This window comes from Gossypium raimondii, chromosome 11 (assembly GCF_025698545.1).
Source record: "Gossypium raimondii isolate GPD5lz chromosome 11, ASM2569854v1, whole genome shotgun sequence".
NCBI lineage: Eukaryota > Viridiplantae > Streptophyta > Magnoliopsida > Malvales > Malvaceae > Gossypium > Gossypium raimondii.
In genome coordinates, this window is record NC_068575.1 from 15,976,884 (window position 1) to 15,994,721 (window position 17,838).

The window sequence follows — 17,838 nt, forward strand, 5'->3', positions numbered from 1 at the left end:
ACACAGATTTTACGTGGAAACCCTTTCTGGAAAAAACCCCGGGCAGAGGAGAAAGAAATTTACTATGTCGAATTCGAATAATACATGAGGAGAGAGGAGTATGTCTATTTATAAGTTTTTAAAATCATAGTCTAATCAAAGTCAACTAGAGGTAACGCAGTAAGGTTAAAACAACTTATTCTAATCAACATCAAATAGACGTAGTATAGTTCTATATGGATTTCACTTGTGAAGCCTGTACCATAGATCCCCCTGTCTTGCCATTTGTATTTTATTTTAACAAGAATTTGGGTCACATATATTTAACATGTTGGTATGATATGTTTTGTTTTGGAAAAACAATGTGAAATGAGATTGGCTATGCTAATGCAATAAACAAAAATGTGTATGCAAATTTATGCTTAGGTGCAATGAAGAACAAAACGGTTTTTGAATGTGTTTCGATAGAGCAATTATAAAACATAAATTGTATCATACGTATATTGATCTTTTGAAATTATATAACTTCATTTAGTAATTTCATTTGAAATACGAAAATTAAACTAATATGAATTATATGATTTTTCTGATGTGAAATTACAGAAACAAATATGTAGCCTTGTAGCAAATTCATGATAGTCTAACTTTTAATGGTATAAGGTCATAAGATCCTCCTTTGATATGAAAATGAGAAATGATAATCTATTCTCGGTTATAACTCTGAGATGTTTCATAAATCAAATCCTTATTTCATTAATATCTGAATATAATCTCTGATTCGTCTTACATGCTTTATTAAACTTGGTAAAAGGTTAGAATACGGTTAGCAAGCCAGTTAGGGTCTATTACACATTTCTATATGGGCCTGATTAGGAGTTGGAGCTCTGTTATGTTATTCTATGGTGGGAATTTTTGTATGGAAAATTGGACTCATCCTCTTATGAGATCTCTAATGTGTTCTAATTGGAGGCACTTCTAGTGCTATACTCTTTGTGTGTTTGGTGGGAACACACTTATAGTGTAATATCTTCTCTGGTGTGTTTTGTAACACCCTCGACCCGATAGGAGTTTCGACTAAGTCAAAGGCGTTACATTTGATCACCAAAGTGATCTCGTAAATTCATTCTTTTTACTTGGGTCCATTTGATTGAAAATCACTCTTTAGTTTTTAGGAAAAATATTATTTAGTTTGAATTGATTTTTTTAGTAATTCAATTATAATAATATTAATGTGAGCATTTAAATAAAACGATGAAAAGGCTTTCAAGAAAAGTATTATCTATACTTTGAGTATTTTATAAAGTAGTGGAAAACAAATAATAGTTTTTAAACTAAATGGCATGCAAATACTAGTAGCAATATTTAAATGTCATGCATAAAATAAATAACTAACAATTCCCAAAAATAATTGATTAAGGGCAATTTTAAAGAAAACTTAATAGTAGAACTTAATAAAAAAAAGACTTGCTAATCTGAGGGTCCTCCGATGCCGATTTGAATCCTATTTTCTGTGTTACTTGAGAGATAAGGAAAAGGGGAAATGAGGTTGCAACGACTTAGTGTAAGGCTAATCTTAAATCATTATATATAATCAATCGTACAATAAAGTATTCAATTCATAGCATAATAATTTAGGCATCATAAGAGGAACATATAATAAATCAATACATATACAGAATATAATTATGATGCACATTTATGTTTTAATTTAATGATTTAATTTCTCACTAGTCCATCCGAACCGCCCTCGAGCATTGCTCGACACACCATCCCACATAACACATAACAATAACTGACCATCCCGGATTTGATTTTTGATGATGGTCGTTCACTGGTCATCTGTGATGGTGACTATTACTACCACCCCAGTTTGGTCTAATTTTGATGATATTTTGAAATGACCATTCGTCCTGTCCGATTTAGATGGCTTTACACATAAACTATCATCCCGGTTGGCCTAGTTTGGTGGCTTTTTAGCCTACCATCCTAGCTTCTTTGTTTTGGACGACATTGCCACCTACTTCGTGCAATACTGACTTTCGATGTGGACTTAAATTGCCACTTATCTCCAACGGAACTCCTCTGTCCTCCATTCCTAATTTCATGTAATATGCACATATACTCATCAGATTAATTATTACATTTTCAATAGTTAGTAACTAAGTAGTAAAAGTTAATAAAATATTTTTTTTACACCTTTGTTGGTGTTAGTGACCTATTAGGCAAACACCGACCTTAGGTAGGTTTAATTTATGTATTTAAGTGCGCAAAATGATTAATTCTAAGCCCAATTGGCGTAAGAACTTGGGACGATTGTTGCACAAGCTTCCCAAGCCACAAAAGCACAACGAGAACTTCCAAGCCCACAAAATGACTGTTGTGTCTCCCTTTGTGTTGCAACATAATAGCCCTGTGTTGAGATGTAGCCTAAACGTGGGTCACAAGCCATGATGACTACAGTGGTCGTGTTTGACAAGATTTTAAGATGGCATTGATATATCACATTTATTAGTATCAGGCATAATGTGCACATATTTTAGCCTATAAATAAAAGGCTCATGTACACAAATTATGGCATAAAACAAAGAGATTCAGATAGACTACTTTTCTTTTATTTAGTTTTTCTTTAGTGTAGTTTTAATTTATTTTTCATAGTTGGGAAATCCTATCCCAATGTGAAGACATTTGCGAGCGAAGATTGTTCACTACTCACTCTTCAATATATTAATTCATGAGCATTCTCTTTACTCTTTGATTCTTTTATTTATATTTCGTTAACTTGATCAACTAACGATTGTATGAATATTAGAATAATTTTTAGTGCTTTATTTATATCTTACATGATTTGATTATTTAACTTGTAACGCCCCAAAATTTCTAATTTTGTTATTGTGAAAATATGACACAAATATCTATCAGCTTTAATGGTTATGTGTTCTGGGAGTGTTTGAGAAGTCCCAAGTTCAAGCCTTCGCTTGGGCAAATTTTGGTTTTTTGAATGAATTAGGCCTTACTCTTATTCAGTAGGCTTTTATATGATTGTTGAGTAAATTACATCAAAATGGGCCTGTTGGTCTGATGGTTAAATGGTGTGTTATTATGGTAGAGGTCTTATGTTTGAATCCCTATATAGGCAAGGGTATTATTTTTTTTGCTCAGATTTCGGGATAGAGTTCTGTAATAGGGGGATTCTGAGTAGTGGATGTGTAGTGGGAATTAGGGAAAAAGTTAAAGGGATTTTGGGGGTTATTGAGATTTTATTTTATTTTTATATTTTCCCATAACAGAATTTTGACTCTCTTTTCTAAAAAAAATTATGCCGTCTATTCTTCTCCCTCTCCTTTTGCCGAAATTCTCAGAGTTTTTCAATCTTTCTCTTCTTTCTCTTCTTCTTGATTTTTCCCAAATCCATTTATTTTCCTTCGTCTTCGCACATGGTTAGTGCTCGCTTAGTTTCGGTAAGTGTTTCTCTTCGTTTCTGTTATTAATCTTTTAGTGACTGTAGTGGTAATGTTATTTCTCTGCGATTTGGGCATAGGGGGGGCTCGGACTGGTGAATTCAGTGTTCTCTTCTTAACAATAGTTAATCGGAGGGTTTTTGTTGGTGGTAAGTTAGGTTTCTATTCTTTCTTGGTTGTCAATTCGCTTGTAAATCCATTAACTTGATGTTGAATATATTGATTTTAGGCTTTGGAGTGCTTGGGGACTGTTTTAGCATCAAACAAAACCAAGTGTGTACCCGAAACGTAAAAAAAAAAAGATTTGGCGAAAAGCTGAAATTGCTTGCTGTTTGGATAGCAGCAGTAGGCTAACTTTGAAAAATTTCCATAAATTGTGGAAATCGAATAAGAGGATGAAAAAATATGGAATTAAATTTATTGACTCTAGTTTTTCATAGAAGAAATGGTGTTAATAATGAAATTTTAAATCATGAGGTATAATAAACTTTGTGAGACAAGGTCAGGATGAATTCAGGTTCCCCTGTTCTAAATTTGGAAAATTATCAAAAATTGGATAAAAATAATTAGGGGTTAAATTTTACATGTTTAAATTATTAATTAGTCTATTTTGAATAGAAACAAATAGAAACATCATCTAAATTTTGTACTAAGAGATAATTAATTTTTAGCAAAGAAGGGTCGAAGCTGTCAAACAGCAGAATAGGGGTAAGTTTGAAGATTTTACTGTACTTATTGGCTAAACCAAAAATTCTGAACATTTTATGGTAGAAAGGTATTTGAGTCTAGTTTCAAATACATAAAGCTGATCTTAATTCGGAATTTTGTAGTCAAGATAGAAATAATTTAGTAACAGTGACTCAAGTAGACAACTTTAAAGGAACATATAACTAAATAGTGAAAACAAATATGAATAATTAACTAGCACGGGTTACATTAAAAATGGATCACGTGGCCAATGCCAATTTGGGCCGAGTGGGCCACATAGGCGTGTGAGTCCATTTTTCTGAAAAGTTCTGTAAGGTTGCACGGGTCGCCCAAGTCGACTGTGAACCTTCTATAGGGTCAGTAAGCTTTACATAGACCCCTATATGTGTGATATGTCTGTCTGATTTCTATACTGAGCATGGTTTATGATATCTGAATGTATGTACTATTACTTGCATAATGGCATGACATATTTTGTATGTTGCATTATATCGGGGTTGGTTGATGATATTTGGGGGAAGTGTCTGAAAGGCTATTAAGTCTGTTATCTTGCAGCTCAGCTACAACCTTCTGATTATGTGCCGCATTTTGGTACAACATGGTGTGGAAGGATGGGTGGGTTGATTTAATCCCCACATGGTGTGTAGGGTTGGACGGAGATGGTGTGTAGAGGCTAATGGGTAGGATTCTGATTTACTGTATCTGCTTTCTGTATCTAATAGGGGCAAGGCCCTAATGTATTTTTAAGACTGTATCTGAGCGGGCTAAGGCCCAAACTGATTCTGAGATGGGCTCAGGCCCCAAACTATACCTAATTGAATGCTGTTAAATATCTGTATGCATGTTTTTTGTGGGGATTACACACTGAGTTTGCGAAAACTCACCCTTTTTCTGTTTAATCTATACAAGTTATCCCCAAACTTGACGGGTCAGTGCAGCGGAGGACTTGACAGTGGCCACACGTAAATTTTAGACTATTTTCCGTTAATGTCTAGAATTTATTACGTATTTAGGGTTTTTGATGTAACTTTTAGACTATGGACTGGATGACTTTAAATTTGGGACTTTATATAATTTTTATGGTTTTTTTTAAACTGTAACTTAACAAAATATGTTTTTTCTAAAAACTAAGGTTTTCGTAAATAGAAATGATTTCCTCTAAATTAATTAGTTACAAAAGCTTCCACTAAGAGACAAGTTTTAAAGCAAATCAGCTAAAACTTATTTTTTCTGAATTAAATAAAAGCTAACTAACTGTAACGGTTTTAACTTGACAATCTTATCTTCAAATCCTATTCCATGTGACATCGCCAGATTCAACCATAACGTTTAGGCTGGGTTTGAGGTGTTACATTTAGTGGTATCAGAGCTAGGTTGTAAAATTCGGTTGTGGATTTGGGTTTTAAAACTTAGTTTTAAATAGATGACTTTTAAATGGTTTGAAATATTTTTGTCTGAGTATGTGGTACACCGAGTCTCAGGCGCTGATTCTGTAAGTGTTCTAAAAAATTTGATAAGTTTTTAAAAATATGAGTAGCATATTTTGAAACTATTATAGGTAGTACACTGTACTGAAAACACTGTAGATAGTGTATACTGAAAACAATAGTGAAACTGAAAACTGTAGTAAGACTGCCATTCGTGATAACAAACTCTAAACTTCTGATACTGTTTTGCATAAAATATCTACTAATAGATATCGAAACTGTAACTGATTCATAAAATTGTTAACACAGATAAGCTACGAATTCTACGATGAGTACATGAGGTATCCGTGAATAGGGGTACTAGAGGCCGAGGTAGAGGCCGTAGAGGGGCTCGAGTTGAGTCATCGTTATTAGGCAGCGCCGAATCTAGATACGAGCGAGATGCTGATTTTACCTGCTACAGAGACTGGGTCTCATGATCGCATGGATGGGGATAATACCTTGTCCCAAGTTATACTGAGGATATTAGAGAGGGTCACTGGGCCCAACACTAGATTTGGAGGCTAAGGGTTGGTTACGGATCGACTCCAGTCCAATAGGGCTGAGCTATTCAAGGGTGTCACTAGAGTCGCCCCTAGCGTGGTCGAGTACTAGATGGAGGCCACAAAAAGAATCGTGGACAATCTGCACTTTACCCCTGAACAGAAATTGAAAGGGGTTGTCTCCTTGCTTCGCGATAAAGCATACCAATGGTGGCGGACTGTTAAGGAGGGCACTCAGCCCGAAAGACTGACTTGGCATTTTCATAAGTCTGCTTTTCAAGGTAAATATGTAAGGGCAAGCTACATTTCCGCTAGAAGATGTGAGTTTCTGAATCTCACGCAAGGGCATAGTGGCGACTGAATATGAGCGTTGTGTCCATAGGGACAATTTGAGAGTTCTGATAGCTCCATAGAGGGAGCGTGACTTTTCAGCACTGGTAGAGAAGGTGAAGATCATCGAGGAGGTGAAGCGCACTGAGCGCCAAAACTGGGATAAGGAAAGAGGCAAGAATAAGAGGGATTCGGAGCCCTTGAGTTCTGCGATGAGGCCAAAGAAAAAGGTCAGATATAGTGGGCCAGTTAGAGTTGGGGTCCCTATTGCACCTACTGGGATCACGCTTTGTGGGCATTGTGGAAGACACCATCCAGACGAATGTTGGAGGACGACTAAGGCTTGTTTAAAATGTGGGTCTATTGAGCACCGTGTTCGAGAGTGTCCGCTGAGGGTCGATCAGGTGCAAGTTGCGGGTTCTAGTCCTGCATAGCCACTTAGGGCAGTTCAGCAGTCGCCGAGGGGCTGTGGTCAGGCTAGGGGTGGTAATGGTATGGGTCATGGGCAAAGAGGACTGAGCAGAGGTTCTGGACAGGCTGAGGCGCGACAGCCGGCCATAATTTGTGCTGCTCGTCACCGAGAGGATAGAGATGCTCCAGACGTCATCACGGATATGTTTTTTTATTTTTGATGTACCTTACACTGCATTGATAGATATAGGATCTACACATTCCTATGTTACCTATTCTGTTTCCAAAAACCTAGGGATTCTGGTTGAGAGTACTTCTAGTGAGGTGGTTGTGCTGAGCCCGCTGGGGCAATCTGTTAGAGTTATTAAACTGTACAAGGATGTTATTTTAGAGGTTCAAGGGACAGTATTGGGGATTGACTGGTTGGTCAAGCATCGTGTCAGTTTAGACTGTGCGACTAACAGGGTCTTATTGTGAATTGAAGGGGGTAATGAAATAGTTGTGATTGGGGAACGTCAGAATTACTTGGCTAACGTTATCTCTACACTGGTAGTTGAGAATTTGGTTTGCAAGGGTTGTGAGGCATATTTGGCCAACGTAACTGTTTTTGCTTTTAGGGACTCTACTGTTAAGGAAATTAGAACTGTGAGGGACTTTCCGGACGTCTTTCCTAAGGAGCTACTGGGTTTACCTTTGAATTGGGAAGTGGAGTTTGGGATTGAGCTTTTCCATGGTACAACTTTGGTGTATGTCGCTCCCTATTGAATGGCACCGAAGGAGCTTACAGAGCTCAATGCTCAAATTCAAGAGTTATTGGATCGTGGGTTTATCCGCCCTAGTGTGTCCCCTTAGGGAGCATTTATACTATTTGTTAAGAAAAAAGGTGGATCCATGAGGATGTGTATCGACTACCGACAACTAAATAAGTTGACTATTAAGAACAAGTATACACTTTCGAGGATTGATGATTTGTTTGACCAGTTTCGAGAGGCGTTTGTGTTCTCCAAAATTGACTTGCGTTCTGGGTATCATTAGTTGAGGGTTAAGGAGGTTGATGTGCATAAGACGGCATTTAGGACTCGTTATGGTCATACGAGTTCCTAGTGAAGCCCTACTTAAATCGGTTTGTAGTGGTGTTCATCGATGACATATTGGTTTATTCGAAGACTGAGGATAAGCGTGACGAGCACATAAGTCAGATTTTGAGGGAAAAATAGCTATATGCTAAGTTCAGTAAATGCGAGTTCTGGTTGCGTGAAGTAATATTTCTGGGTCATGTGGTGTTTGCTGAGGGGATTTGAGCCAATCCTCGAAAAGTTGAAGCTGTATTGGAGTGGAAGCAACCTAAGAATGTGTCTAAGATCCATAGCTTTTAGGGGCTAGCAGGTTATTACCGACGGTTTGTGGAAGGATTTTCACTGATCGTAGCACCCTTGACTAAGTTGCTACGTAAAGGTGTACCGTTTAACTGGACTGATACGCAGTAAAAGAGCTTTGAGAAGCTCAAGACTGTACTGACTGAGGCCCCTGTTTTGATACAGCTGGAGCCTGAAAAGGAGTTCACTGTTTATAGTGATGCATCGCATATCGGTTTGGGATGTATGTTAATGCAGGATGGTAATGTTGTAGCCTATGCGTCTCTTTAGCTTAAGACCCATGGCGTTAATTGTCCGATGTATGACTTGGAGTTGGCTGCTGTGGTATTCGCATTGAAAATTTGGAGGCATTATTTGTATAGTGAGAAGTGTATCATCTACACTGATCATAAGAGCCTCAAGTATCTCCTCACTCATAAGGAGTTAAATCTTAAGCAGCGTAGATGGATTGAGCTACTTAAGGATTATGATTGTACCATTGAGTACCATCTTGGCAAGGCCAATATAGTGGCCGATACGTTGAGCCGTAGGGCTATGACCGATCTGAGAGCGATATTCGCTCGACTTAGTTTATTCGACGATTGAAGTCTGTTGGCAGAACTTCAGGTCAAACCGACATGGATTAATAGATTCGAGGTAAACAATTAGGGGATAAGTCTCTCAGGTCGCGTTTTTGTCAGGTTGAGAATGGTGGCAGAACTGATTTTGGGATAAAAAGTGATTGGGTACTTTGTTTCCGTGGTCAGATTTGTGTACCGAATGATGAGGAGTTAAGGCAGTCGATTCTGAGAGAGGCACATGGTAGTCCCTATACAATGGATACCCGCAGGAATAAGATGTATCGAGATCTTCGAGAATTGTACTGGTTGCCAGGGTTGAAGCATGAGGTTACTGACTTCGTTGCTTGCTGTTTAACTTGTCAACAGGTTAAGGCTGAGCATCAGTTACCTTCGAGTTTGCTGCAGCCGATTAAGATACTGTTATGGAAATGGGAGCGAGTAACGATGGACTTCGTTAGTGGGTTGCCTCTAACACCCACTAAGAAGGATTCTGTCTAAGTCATCGTAGATCGATTGACGAAGTCTACTCACTTCATCCCGATAAGGACAAGCTTTTCTCTTCAGAAATTAGCTAAGCTCTACATATCGAAAATAGTGAGACTGCATGGGGTACCTGTCTCGATCGTTTTCGATCGGGATCCACGTTTCACGTCTCGATTCTTGAAAAAGCTTCATAAGGCTCTGAGTTCAAGATTAGACTTAAATACTACTTTTCATCCTCAAACAAATAGTTAGTCGGAGAGGGTGATTCAGATACTGGAGGACATCTTGAGGAGCTGTGTTATTAATTTTCAAGGCAGTTGGGAGGAGTACCTGCCGTTAGCGAAGTTTGCCTACAATAATAGCTTCCAGTCTAGCATCCAGATGGCACCTTACGAGGCACTATACGGTCGTATGTGTCGCACTCATTTATGGTGGACTGAGTTGGGCGAGCGATGTGTTTTGGGTCTTGAGTTGGTCTCTGAGACAGAGGATAAGGTTAGATTAATCTGAGATCGTTTGAAACCGGCTTCTAATAGGCAAAAATTGTATGCAAATTTGAAGAGGCATGAGATCGAGTATTCTGTGGAGGACTTAGTTTTTCTCAAGGTCTTACCATGGAAAAAGGTTCTGAGGTTCGATCCTAAGGGCAAGCTAGGCCCTCAGTTTATTGGACCTTATCGCATTCTGAAATGTGTGAACTTGTCGCTTATCAGTTGGAGTTACCTTCGGAGTTGGACTGCATTCGTGATGTATTTCATGTCTCGATGTTGAAGCGCTACCGTTCTGATCCCACGCAAGTTGTTTCTATTGAGGAGATTGAGGTTAGGCCAAACTTGACCTTCGAGGAGGAGCTGGATTAAATTCTGGAGCATGATGTAAAGGTCCTTCGAAAAAATTCTATTCCCTTAGTGAAGGTTTTGTGGCGTAATCGTACCTCTGAGAAGGCCACATGGGAGCCTGAGGATGCGATGCGTTAGCAATATCCTAATCTGTTCTGATCAGGTAAAATTTCGAGGACGAAATTTTCTTTTAGGGGGTAGAGTTGTAACGCCCCAAAATTTCTAATTTTGTTATTGTAAAAATATGATACAAATATCTGTCAGCTTTAGTGGTTATGCGTTCTGGGAGTGTTTGGGAGGTCTGAAGTTCAAGCCTTCGCTTGGGCAAATTTTGGTATTTTGAATGAATTAGGCCTTACTCTTGTTTAGTAGGCTTTTATTTTATTGTTGGGTAAATTACATTAGAATGGGCCTGTTGGTCTAGTGGTTAAATGGTGTGTTATTATGGTAGAGGTCTTGTGTTTGAATCCCTATGTAGGCAAGGGTATTATTTTTTTTTTGCTCAGATTTTAGGATAGAGTTGTGTAATAGGGGGATTCTAAGTAATGGATGTGTAGTGGGAATTAGGGGAGAAGATAAAGGGATTTTAGCGATTATTGAGGTTTTATTTTATTGTTTTCCAATAACTGAATTTTGACTCTCTTTTCTAAAAAAAATTCTGTCGTCTATTCTTCTCCCTCTCTCTTGTCGACATTCTCTGAGTTTTTTTCATCTTTCTCTTCTTTTTCTTCTTCTTAATTTTTCCCCAATCCATTTATTTTCCTTCGTTTTCACACGTGGTTAGTGCTCGCTTAGTTTCAGTAAGTGTTTCTATTCGCTTCTGTCATGAAACTTTTAGGGACTGAAGTGGTAATGTTTTTTCTCTACGATTTGTGCGTAGGAGAGGCTCGGACTGGTGAATTTAGTGTTCTCGTCTTAGCAATAGTTAAACGGAGGGTTACCTAAGGTGGTAAGTTAGGTTTTTGTTCGTTCTTGGTTGGAAATTCGCTTGTAAATCCATTAAATTTATGTTGAGTATTTTGATTTTAGGCTTTGGAGTGCTTGGGAGTGTTTTAGCATGAAACAAAACCTGGTGTGTACCCGAAACGCAAAAAAAAAAAGGGATTCAACGAAAAGTCAAAATAGCATGTTGTTTGGGCAGCAGTAGGCTAACTTTGAAAAATTTCCATAAATTGTTGAAATTGAATAAGATGATGAAAAAAATATGGAATTAAAGCTTATTAAGTCTAGTTTAATAAAGTTTGTGAGACAAGGTTAGAATGAATTTGAGTTCCCCTATTCTCACTTTGGAAAATTATCAAAAATTGGAGAAAAATAATTAGGGGTTCAATTTTACATGTTTAAATTATTAATGAGTCTATTTTCAATAGAAATAAATGGAAGCATCATCCAAATTTTTTAGTAGGAGATAATTAATTTTTAGGAAAGAAGGGTCGAAGCTGTCATATAGCAGAACAGGGGTAAGTTTGAAGATTTTACTGTACTTATTGGCTAAACCAAAAATTCTAAAAATTTTATGGTAGAAAGGTATTTGAGTCTAGTTTCAAAGACATTAAGTGGATCTTAATTTGAAATTCTATAACTCAAGATATAAATAATTTAGTAACAGTGACTCAAGTAGACAGCTTTGAAGGAGCATATAAGTAAATGGTGAAAACATATATGAATAATTAACTAGCACATGTTACATTAAAAATGGATCACACGGACAAGACCAATTTGGGCCGAGTGGGCTACATAGGCGTGTGAGCCCATTTTTTTGAAAAGTTCTGTAAAGTTACACGGGTCGCCAAGTCGATTGTGGACCTTCTATAGGGTCGGTAAGCTGTACTTAGAACCCTATATGTGTGATTTGTCTGTCTGATTTCTATACCGAGCATGATTTATGATATCTGAATGTATGTACTATTAATTGCATAATGGCATGACATATTTTGTATGTTGCATTGCATCGGGGTGGGTTGATGATATTTGGAGGAAGTGTCTTAAAGGCTATTAAGCCTGTTATCTAGCAGCTCAGCTGCAACCTTCTGATATGTGCTGCATTTGGTACAACATGGTGTGTAGGGATGGGTGGGTTGATTTAATCCCCACATGGTGTGTTGGGTTAGACGGAGATGGTGTGTGGAGGTTGGTGGGTAGGATTTTTATTTACTGTATCTGCATTCTGTATCTAATATAGGCCAAGGCCCTAATGTATTTTCGAGACTGTATCTGAGCGGGCTAAGGCCCAAACTGATTCTGTGATGGGCCCAGGCCCCAAACTATATCTAACTGAATGCTGTTAAATATCTATATGCATTTTTTCTGTAGGGATTACATACTGAGTTTGCAAAAATTCACCTTTTTTCTGTTTAATCTGTACAGGTAATCCCTAGACTTGACGGGTCGGTGCAGCGGAGGACTCGGCGGTGGCCACACGTAAATTTTAGATTGTTTTTCGTTAATATCTAGAATTTATTACGTGTTTGGGGTTTTTGATGTAACTTTTAGACTATTGATTGATTGGCATTAAATTTGGGACTTTATACTATTTTTATGGTTTTTTTTAAATTGGAACGTAACAAAACATGGTTTTTCTAAACTCGTAAATAGAGATGATTTTCCCTAAATTAATTGGTTACAAAATTTTCTGCTAAGAGACAAGTTTTAAAGCAAATCAGCTAGTACTTATTTTTTTTCGAATTAAATAAAAGCTAACTAACTGTAACGGTTTTAGCTCGACAATTTTGTCTTCAATTCCCATTCCATGTGACATCGCCAGATTCAGCCATAACGTCTAGGTCGGGTTTGGGGTGTTACATAACTAATTTATTTGTTAACTGATTATTTATCTGAAATTGGTTATTTATTCAAGAGTACTTAGTATATTAGGGTATGACACCCCTAGAAGAATATCTAAACAGGTGAAACTGTGAGGGTATCCTGTATGCTTAGTATAACTTGTGTCAAGTAGTGAGACTGGAAAGGTATTCGTATGCTTAGGAAGAGACTAAAGGTTGGCTTAGGTGGTAATCCTTAATGAAGATGAAATCAAGAGGGTATTCTTAACTAATGGTGGTAAATAACTTAATAAAAATTAACCAATTATTTAATTAGATAATTAGAGATTTCATTAATTATAGGCTAGAGGCTCCTATCATTGACACTAAGAATATAAAATTCCAACAAGTTAATTTAAGTTAATTAATTTAATTAGTTTAATTAATATGTTAATTTGGATCAATACTACTAATTTCTACAATTTGTAATCTCTTGGGTACAATACTCGAAATACTTACCAAGTGTTTCGTTGTAAATGAAACTATATTACTAGTTTTTATGGCTCTCCCGGTGTGAGACGTATAAAAAAGTGGTGGAACCTTTTAAAAAGGCTTGGTCGGGACCAAAGCTTACCTTGGATGGTTTGTAGAGGTGTTAATGAGATCTTATATTCCATTGAGAAGAACAAGGGCTTGCCACGAGATGAGGGAAGGATGGATGCATTCTGAAATACGTTACTAGAATGAAATTTGGTGGACTTGGGGTATGAAAGACCTTGATTCACATAGTAAATAGGTAATTTTCCAACAAATAACATTCAAAAAAGATTAGACAGAGGTGTTGCTAATTCAATATAGTGAGAAGTGTTCCCACATTTCTCAATTAAGCATTTGCCACATTCATTTTCTAACTATTGTCCTCTACTAATTAATACAAATAGTGGGGAATAGGCATTTAAAAAGAATATTCAAGTTTGAAAGCTGGTGGACTTTAGAGGAATCATGTAAGAAGGAAATTCAAAGGTTGTTGGGAGAGAGCCATGGTAATATATCGACCCGTTTCACTTTTCTTTGTGAAGGGTTACAAAGTTGGGCAAAGCAAACTAAGAGGGGAGTAAGTGGGGTATCAAAAAAGCTTCATGCCTAGATTGAAGACTTAAATAATAAAGAGTAAAGTGAGGATATTATTGGGGAGTTGATTGACACTAAATTGCATCTCAATATGGATATTGATAAAGAAGAGTTATATTGGGTGCAATAGTTACAAGAAAATTAGCTAAAATAAGGGGATCGTAATACTACTATTTTCCACAATTTCACTTCCCAAAGGCGTAGAACAAATAACATTAAAGGACTGCGAAATAGTGATGGATAGCTTATTGCAGATAAGACAGAAATGGCTATGATCGCGAAAGATTATTCTAAAGTCTTTTTTTCATCTCAAGGAGTTGGTAGTATGGATCGCATATTGGCAAGGGTAAAGAGGTGCATTTCAAAAAGTATGAATCAAGAACTCCCTATTGAATACAAAATGGAGGAGGTTTATGCAGCTTTGAAGAATATGGCACCAAAAAAAAGCTCCTAGATTGGAAGGTTACCAATATTATTCTTTCAGAGGTACTGACATATTGTGGGACAAGATATTGGAAGGTTTTGTCTTGATGTTCTTAACAAAGGTACCTCTTTCGAATTTCTTAATAATACTCAGACTATAGTAATTCCAAGAATTATACATCCTGATAATATATTTCATCTGATTCTAATCAATTTATGTACAATTTTATATAAGATAATTTTGAAAATTGTAGCGAATCACTTCCAAAAAATGTTAAATGTGTGCATAGATGAAGTTCAAAGCGTATTTGTTCTAGGTAGGTTGATTAAAGATAATATTTTACTTGATTATGAAATTATTCATTCGTTCAAGCAATGTAGAATGGGGAGGAAGCTTTTTTTTGCACTTAAGCTGGAGATGAATAAAGCCAATGATAGGGTTGAATGGCATTTTCTTAAGGACATTATGCTAAGCATGGGTTTCACAAGGTAATGGGTGGAACTTATTATGCATTGTATCACTATAGTGTCATACTCGATAACTATGAATGGAGAGGTAGGAGAGTTTTTTAAACCGAAACGAGGATTTAGATAGGGGGACTCGCTTAGTCCCTATCTCTTTCTGATTAGTAGTGAAAGATTATCAATGCTTATACAGTTAGCATAGGAAGGAAGTTTATTTTTAGGTGCTAAAGTATGTCATCAATGACTTACCATTACTCACCTTTTTTTTGCAAATAATTGCCTAGCATTTATGGAAGTATAAAAAAAGTGTATTAACACTTTGCAAGATATTTTTAAAATAGTATGAAGTATGTTTTGGCCAGTGCATAAATTTGGACAAATCACTACTATTTTTTGTCTCAAATGTTCCAGAGGAAGTTCAACATTCAATGTCTCAAACGATGCAAGTTCCATTTTCATTGGATCAAAAAAAGTGATTAGGGCTTTCGAATGCAGAGGTAGGAAGAAGAATTAACATTTCAAGCTCTGAAAGATAGATTGTTGGCATGGATCAATAGTTGGTGTATAAAGTCTATATCTCAGGGATGAAAAGAAGTGTTCATAAATAGTGTCTTACAAGCTATTCTGGCTTATGAGATGTCTTGTTTCTTACTGCCTAAGTCTTTTTGCATTGACACTAAGCATATTATTTCTAAATTTTTGTGGTAGAATTTCAAAAACAAGAAAGGGATACATTGGTGTGAGTGGAAAATGTTATGTGATTTAAAAAAATATCGTGGTCATGGTTTAGGAATTTACAAAATTTTAATCTGGCGATGCTTGTCAAGAAAGGATGACGTTTGCTTAATTATCAAAATTCTTTGTTGTCACATATGTCAAAAGAAAAGTATTATTAGGATACTAATTTGATGAAGTCAAGGTTAGAAAATTACCCATCCTATACCTATAAGAGCATCTGGGCAACGAAAGGATTGCTACAAGCTAGAATGAGTTGGCAAGTGGGAACTAGGGATGATATTTTGATATGGAATAATTGTTGGAGTTGAGAATCAAAACTAAGCAATTACAACAAAGTCTTCAGCTTTAAGCAATAGTGACTTGCTAAACAGACAAGAAAATCGAGCTAGAAGAACAAGAACATATTGCTTAGCTTAAACCAGAAACAAGGAGAAATTTTTTTGAGTGATTCATCATCATATCAGAAAAAGAACAAAGCTTTACATATAACAAGTAATTAACTTGTCAAAATGAAGAAAGTCTCACCTAAACACACCTAACTCCACTAACAATGTCTTGAAACTTATAAAACATTGCTTGCACACTTGGTTAAGCTGATTTATCTAATCTATCAGCACTAAATTACAACAAATTCATTACAAACTTAGTTCAATTGTAACTAAGCAACAAAACATCATCAAAACAGCAAAATGACAACTGCATGTGCTTCAGCTGCTAACTATATGGCTTGATCCCAAGGGCTACATGTAAGCCAACTTCTAACACTCCTTCTTGGCTTCCATGCTGCAAACACCCAATCTAACTCTCAAATTCTTGAACCTTGTCACACCAAGAGCCTTTGTAAATATATCAGCCAACTAGTCTTCTGAACTGCAATAAACCAATTTGATTTCTTGAGATTGTTCCATTTCTCTAACAAAATAAAACTTGATCTTAAAATTCTTTGTTTTTCCATGAAACACTGGGTTCTTTGCAATTGCAATAACAGATTGATTATCACTTCTGATCTCTGTTCCTTCTCATTGGTGTAAATTCAAGTCCGCCATGATCTTCCTTAACCAAATTGCTCGGTTAATAGCTCTTACACCTACTACATATCCTGCTTCAGTTGTTGATTGAGCTACAATAGACTATTTCTTTGAGCTATAACAAAAAATAGTTGAACCAAGGGTTAACAGATACCGGGCACTTGGTGCTTATTTTAAGCTATACAAGACTTTTCTCAACTTGTAAACTTTGTCTTCTTCACCAGCAACTTTAAAACCCTCTAGTTGTTCAACATATATCTTCCTATCAAGAAAGCCATTGAGGAAGGCAGATTTTACATTAAGTTGATGTATTTTCCACTGCCTTTGAGTAGCCAATACAACCAGTAGTCTGATTGTATCAAGCCTTGCCACTGGTGCAAATGTTTCAAGGTAGTCAATCCCAAATTTCTAACTAAACCCCTTCACTACTAGCCTTGCCTTTAACTTGTTCAAAGTTCCATCAGCATTGTGCTTGTGTTGAAACACCCATTTTACTCCTATGACCTGGTCTTATAACTAACTCTCAGGTCTGGTTTTTGTGAATTATGCTCATTTCATCAAGCATGGCTTGCCTCCAGCCTTCTTGATCTTGAGCTTCTTCAAAACAAGTTGGTTCAATAGTATCCACATTTGTCCTATCATATATTTCACTAAGTGATCTGGTTCCCCTAATAGGCTCATGATCAATGTCTATCTCAGGATCAATTTGATCAACTTCAGTTTGCTCTGTCACCAAGTCTTCAGTAGTACATTTTGGTTCACTTTTATCCCAATTCCAGCTTGACCTCTCATCAAACACATCTATACTCACAAAGACTTTGTAAGTTGAAGGATCTAGAATCCTGTAGCCCTTTTTGACACTGCTATAGCCCACTAGAATGCTAGGCTGAGCCATCTTTGCCAATTTGTCCCTCATGACTGCAGGAATGTGTGCATAAGATATGCAACCAAAGAACTTTAGGTGAGCAACTGATGGCTTGAATCCAAACCATGCATCAAATAGTGTTTTTTCAAGCAATGCTTTAGTTGGTAGCCTGTTTTGAAGGTGCATTGCAGTATTAACTGTCTCAGCCTAAAAACTTTTAGGAAAATTCATTCCAAACATCAAGCATCTGGTCATATCCATCAGAATTTGATTCTTTCTCTCAGTGAAACCATTCTGCTGAAGTGTATAGATG